The following is a 7152-nucleotide window of genomic DNA, read 5'->3' as shown; positions in this document are numbered from 1 at the left end:
TGCAAAATCCAATTGAACACCTAAAACTACAATTAAAAACATGTTAACCCGAGGATTAGCTATCTTCAGTACTGAAGCAGTGAAATTATAGTAAAGAAAATAGCAATTTATATTTTATTTGCATGTTGTGTAAAAGTTTGAAGCAGTAAGCAGATTTTTTTCACATCATGCAATTAAAAATACAAGTTGCTATTGGTCTTGAATTGATGTGTATCTTGGAAACAGATTTTGAAATTCTTATATATTTCACAACATTAACTAGAATTGCACAATAGCCATTTTGAAACTCTGGCTCTCATTGCTTCTAAAGTTAATTCATATAAATAAATCACAAAGTAAAGGAGTGCAGATTTGCAGTCAAACACAGTAAATTAAAACACATCATTCTCTCTACTGATCTTTGGACACTTGCATTTAGTGAGACAGTGTAGAGTAGGTCTTTCAGGTTTTTTAAGCTGCACTACCCCAGCAAACTCCTACTATCCTTTAAAATATGAAATAAAAAGACTCAAGCTTTTAATGTTCCTGTAATGACCTCTTCACTTCCTTCCTTCACTTGTATCACTTAAACACCTATCCAAAAATTAACAAAAAAATTTAAAATCTCTCATTGGGGTATTGTGAGCAGTTTTGGGCCCCTTATTTAAGAAAGCTTATGCTGACATTGCAGATCATTTAAAGGAAGTTCACAAAAATGATTCTGAGATTGAAAGGCCAAAACCCTTCTAAAAACGGGAAGTGCTGGGTGTGGGAACTATAGAAGGGTTTCGGCCCGAAATGTCGTTATTACCTCCTCCCATAGATGCTGTCTGGACTGCTGAGTTCTGCCAGCATTTCGTGTTTTTTTACTCAGAATAGAGGGGCATCCTTTTAGAACAGAGATAAGGAGGAACTTCTTTAGCCAGAAAGTGGTGAATCTGTGGATTTGTTGCCACAGGCAGCCAAGGAGGTCAAGTCATTGGGTATATTTCAGGCAGAGTTTGATAGACTCTTGATTAGTCAGGGCTTAAGGGGATATGGGGAAAGTGCATCAGATGTGTGCTGAGAAGGAAATTGCATTAGCCTTGATGAAATAGCGGAGCAGACTTGATGGGCCAAATGGCATAATTCTGCCCCCATATTTTATGGTCTTATTAACATATTCTGACTCAATTCAGAACAACAATAGAACTTATTCTCAATGCTTAGAGGCCAGACAATGTAAGAACATGGCATTATGACCAAGTTTCAAAGATTTAAAGTACATGTATTATCAAAGAATGTATAAAGTATACACCTTGAAAATTGTTTGTTTACAGGCAGACAAAACAAGAAACCCAAAGAACCCAATTTAGAAAAAGAAAGACTATAAACTGTGCTGATAAAGAAGGAAGAAAAACACACACCATGCAAAAGACAGCATTCCGAATTAGATTGAACCCTTAGATCTGCTCCCCAGAGCAGCTGGAGTAGGCCCAAGCCTCGATCTCAGTTCATCATAATAGCAGGGCAAAAATGCTGCAAAACTCGCAGAGACAACAGCTATCAGAGCAGTTCACAGCCACAGCACTTCCAATCCATCTTGTTACAAGAATCACCCTTGTAATAATGATCAGTGAGGCACAGAAAATCAGTATTTACTGACAAGTAACTTTTATTGCTTCAACTAAACAACAGGTGGGTTCACAAACCTACCTGTGTGCACCCAACTAGAATCCATGTCCCTCTATGAACAGTCAGTGAAGAGATAAAGGTATCACCCTGGAAAAGAGTCTACACTGGCCAGGCATTCCTCGTGGTCCCAATCTCCAGATGCCTGTGCAGTCTTCATTATCCATGATGGTTGGTCTCTGGTTGCTGGAGAGTTATCGTCCCTGCGTATTTGGAGCACCTGACTCTTGTAATGTTTCTCATCAATTGAACTGGTGAACCTCCATCCCATTGACTCAAGATCACCTGACCTACCAGGCTCACCTTTCTACTGGTCACTGTACAAGGCTACAACCAACAACATTTTAAGTTTCTGCCCACCCCACCCTTGTGTATTTGAGTCTTTCAACTCTGACTGGTCCAAACCAGTTAAATGATGCATTCCAGACAGATTGAGATTACAGATTGCAGATTTTGGTAGGTCTGGCATTTACATAACAATTAGCAACTCCTCCAAGAATGGTCTCAGATTTAGCAGGTCATTCCCTGTGTCCACATTCAATTGCTCTGATTAGATTATCCCAGAACAAGAATCAATTCAGAGTCCATAAAATAGGGGAAAACAAAGACAACTGGTTTGTCTGCTTCTCCTGTTCTTGATTAAACTGTAGTTTTCTCTGGCCAACATCTCTCTCCTCTTGATCCAAAGATACTTATCTTAGGATCATTATCCTCTTATTCAGAAGATCATTGGACTGCTATGGAACCCCAGTTCCATCCAGGCTCAACAAGAATCTCAGAGACCTCAGCCTTGACCCTACCTTGTGAGGCTGGATCCTGGACTTCCTGTCAGATCGCCAGCACATTGTAAGAGTGTGCCCCCTTACCTCCAACCCTCTGACTCTCAATACAGGAGTCTCCTCCTTTACTCCCTATATATCCATGACTGTATCGCTACCTACAACTCCAATCTGCTAATTAAATTTGCCGATGACACTACACTTTTTGACCATATCTCAAATAATAACGAGATGGCCTGCCTACAGGGAAGAAGCCAACACTCTGACACAGTGGTGTCAAGAAAACAACCTCTCCCTCAATGTTACAAAAACAAAGGAGCTGGTTGTGGATTACAGAAGGAATGGAGATGGGCTAACCCCTATTGACCTCAATGGATCTGAGGTTGAGAGGGTAAACAGCTTCAAGTTCGTCGGCATCCACATCGCTGAGGACCTCACGTGGTCTGTACCCAGTGCCTCTTTCACCTCAGATGGTTGAAGAAGTTTTGTATGGAACCCAAAATCCTAAGAACTTTCTACAGGGGCACAATTGAGAGCATCCTGACTGACTGCATCACTGCCTGGTATGGGAACTGTTTGGGAATTTAATTGCAGGACCCTGCAGAGAGTTGTGCAGACAGTCCAGTGCATCAGTTGTGAACTTCCCATGATTCAGGACATTTACAAGGTCGGGTGTGTAAAAAGGGCCCATAGAATCATTGGTGACTTTCAGCTGCTACGAAGCAATACCACAGCATAAAAGCCAAGTCCAACAGGCTCCAGAATAGCTTCTTCCAGCAGGCCATCAGACTGATGAACACATGCTGATTTGAGTGTACTCTATATTACATTGACTGTTCCATTTATTATAAGTTACTATGATTGCACATTGCACTTTTTTTTGGAGACATAATGCAAAGATTTTTACTCCTCATGTATGTGAAGGATGTAAGAAATAAAGTCAATTCAATTCAATAGCTGTGCAACACTTATATTCTATAATTAACTTCACCCACGTTATACTGACAATTGTCTCCACTGTTTCATGACAGTATTATCCTCGAGTTTTTCCATTATTTCAGCCTTCCATCTTCTCAGTTTATATACATTGAGCAATACATTTATCAGGGTACATGAAATTAGTATTACAGCAGCAAGTGATACTATTCTTACCGATGGATGTATTTGAACATTCATCCCCCAATTCCAAAACTTATTCCAAATGCCTGGGTCACTCAATATTTAATTTGACTTATCAGCATGTATTTCAATCACTTTAGTGTGTTGAGTCCATTCATGGATTACCTCCCTTGCCTCTTCCACAATACGTGTCCAGGCTGTAGTCAAGTGAAGAATTGCTGACAACTCAGTAACAACATAGTGCCACAGATATTCATCTATATCAGTTCGTTGGATCTTGAAGCTCTCTTTCATTACTGTGTATGATACAAATTGGAGTCCTCTATTTGTTAGCCCATATTACCCATGTCCAATGAGAAGATACGTTTTTTTTCACTGAGCGTTTTCTAAGCAATGATATTACTGTTGATACATTTGCCTGCTGTACTGGCTCTGGAACAAGACTGACCATGGTCAATGTCATCACAGCAAAATACATTATTTTCTTCATGTTAAATCTGTAACACACAAGGGTAATATCAGCTCTTATTTCCATTTTAAATCTTAAATTATTTTAAGTCCATATTTTGTTTTTCTAGACCATCCAATCCAGACTCCCAAATCTCTTTGGACTCAAGGCGTCCATTGTTCCTCACTCCATTTTGTTTCAGGATAGGAGAGATAAGCACAGGCATATTTTCACTTTCCTTTGATTTTCTGACAAAACTCCCCTGGTTCTCAGGATGAGGGAACGGAAGACCATCTCCTTGATAGGACCTGTCTCCATATTCTTGGAACAGTTGTTCCATCCTCAAGTCTCCGAAATCAAGGCTATCACGTACATCAATAACATTCTTGTTTCTCACCCACCAAGTTTAGCTGGTTGATATGGTACCACCCACTTTTATCTGGAGAAGTGAGTACTTTCTACACTGAAGGACTTGTTTTGTCTATAATTTCAAAGGGCCCTGCAAACCTTGGATTTAAAAATGAGGTGAGTTGGTGTATTCTAATCATCACTCTCTGTCCTGGGCTTAATTTAATGAGATTGACTTTTGAGTCAAAGTAGGCTTTACTCTGTTGCTTTTTCTTTCCTATTTGGTGGATTGCCACATAATTGGCCTCTTTCACTATTGCTACCAATTGTTGTGCTCACTTTTCTGATACAATCCCATCGATTTCCGTTTTTGACAAATATAATCCTAAAACCTCCTCTAATCCTCTCAAGTCCTTTCCGGTCATGAGTTTATAGGGGGTGTAACCTGTAAAAGGCGCCACTGTATTCCTTATTATCATCAAGGCACAAGGCAAAACACTCTGCCATGTTGTTGCACCATTTTTGCAATCATATTTTTTAATGTTCAATTCATCCTTTCCACAATTCCACAACTGTGGTCTATAGTGTGTATGAAATCTCTGCTTGATCCCTTGAAGTGCCATGACATCTTGCAATATCTGGACTGAAATGTCTGCCTTGATCCAATTCGACACTCCGGAGTAGTCCCCATCAAGTGAATATCCTTTAGAATAAGATTCTTCGCGTTTGTCTGAGCTGGGAAAGCTTCCACCCACTTCGTAAAGGTATCTATGTTTACCAGAATATACTTGCACCCTCCTGGGGTGCATGGTAAGGGACCAACATATTCTATCTGCAAATTAATCCAAGGCCTTTTCCATTGGTCTGGTGTGCTGAAAGATTCCTTTCTTCACATTTGTCAGGATTATACTTTGCACAAATCAAGCAGTTCTTGATATAATGCTCTACATCATCCTTCATCTTACGCCACCAGCCCACTTCCTTGATCTTTTCCAGTGTACTTTTGTACCCTGGTGTCCCCATAGATCATGATACCAATGGATCATCTGGTTTCTTCCTCCCTATGGAACCAGAAGCTTTCCTTCATGAAGTACAAATCCATTTTTGACTAACACTCTCTGGTGCTCTTTGTATATTTCAGACCCAACAGCTTCTATAAATTTAAAAAATATTCTTTATCATTCTTCTGCTCCTCTGTTAAATCCGTAACCTTAATCTGTTATTTCGTCTGTCTCCCAATCTCCCCAATCTGTGGCTGCTACTCCTGCCCAAATAAAGCACCTCGCTTTGCCCTTTCATCAGCCTTTCTATTTCCTTCAGGAGATAATTTAGAGTGGGCTTTCAACCTTTATGACTTTCCCTTTGCCTCCTCAAATATATTTCGTAATAAAGCAGCAGATGGGAAGGGCTTCCCATCAGCTGAAGCAAACCCTCTGGCTTCCCACAGAGGCAAACGTTCTGTAAGGCTGTTACAAACATGCATACTATCAGAGTGTATGACTGACCCTGGCAGAAAACGTTCTGGGTGGCTAACCACATACACTACAGCTGCCTCTGCACTCATCGTTTTTTGATAACTTTAATCTTGATAACCCAATATGTTAAAATTGGGTTTTTCATTTTCCTTTGTGTCTTTGTTCTCAGCTATTACCTTATCTGATCTGCTTCCATCCCTTCCCTTTTGTTTTGATACAAGAGGACCCATGGGACCATTTGCTTTCATAACTTGACACTCATGTTCACTTCCTTGGTACACCAGGTGATCAGCTAACATTGAGGTAGTGTTTACTCGCTTTACACTAATATTTCTTTCTTGCAACAGCAATGCCCATCTAGCAATTCTGCTTTGGCTTATTGAACCGTCTTTAATCCCTCCATCTCACAGTAATTGTATAGGGTTATGTTCCATCAGTTTTGTAAGTGGATTAAATCTCACTATGTAGGTAAAATTTTTACTGTGCCCATGGTCTGTTTTTTATCAAATTATGGTATTGTTTGCACTGTTGTAACTATATGGTTTTGTGCAGGTCTTGTAGCTTTAGTTTTTGGTCCTGTTTTGTCTGGTGGATTTGGAGTTCCTTTCTGGGGAATGCGCTAAGATGCTAGCGCGATATTAATATGCAGCGGCCTCTCCGGACTCCGGATTGGGGATTGCTAAATGTTATGTGGATTTTCTGGTGTAGTCTATTTTGTCATGTGCTTTGTTGATATTATTCTGGAGGAACGTTGCCTCATTTTTTAACTGCATTGCGTTTGTGGTTTTTAAATGACAATAAACTGAATCTGAATCTGAAAATGTTGTACTGCCCAGAAAACTGTTAACAAGTGTTCTACAATATAGTATACCCCTTCTACTAGTGAGAGCATGCATGATACATACAGCACTGGTTTTAACTGCCCATGCATGTCCTGTAATAGCACTGTTGAGAGGGTGGTATCAGTTGTAGCCACCTCCAATGAGAATAGCTCATTCAGATTTGGGATTTTAGAGCAGGCGTAGTGGCCAACACTTGCTTCAGAGCTATCATGGCCTGGGCATGTTCTGATTTCCATTCCCATGCCATTCTTTTTCAGTAAAGGAGCTGCCTTGGTGGAAAATCCATCAATGTGATCCCTACAGTAGCCTACCAGCTCCAGGAAGGACTGCAACCCTTCAGGTCTCGGGGACCTGAATAGGCAGTTTTATAACCGATTCTACTCTTTGCTTATCAATTTCTCTTTTTCCCAGTGTCAAGCACATTCCCAAATAACAAACTTCTTGTTTCATCTCCTGAGCTTCCTTAGGTTTTACCTTTCATCCTAATGCAA

The sequence above is a fragment of the Hemitrygon akajei genome, chromosome 17, assembly GCF_048418815.1.
Source record: "Hemitrygon akajei chromosome 17, sHemAka1.3, whole genome shotgun sequence".
Classification (NCBI taxonomy): Eukaryota; Metazoa; Chordata; class Chondrichthyes; order Myliobatiformes; family Dasyatidae; genus Hemitrygon; species Hemitrygon akajei.
The sequence above is the reverse complement of the archived record's forward strand: the minus strand, read 5'-3'. Positions refer to the sequence as shown.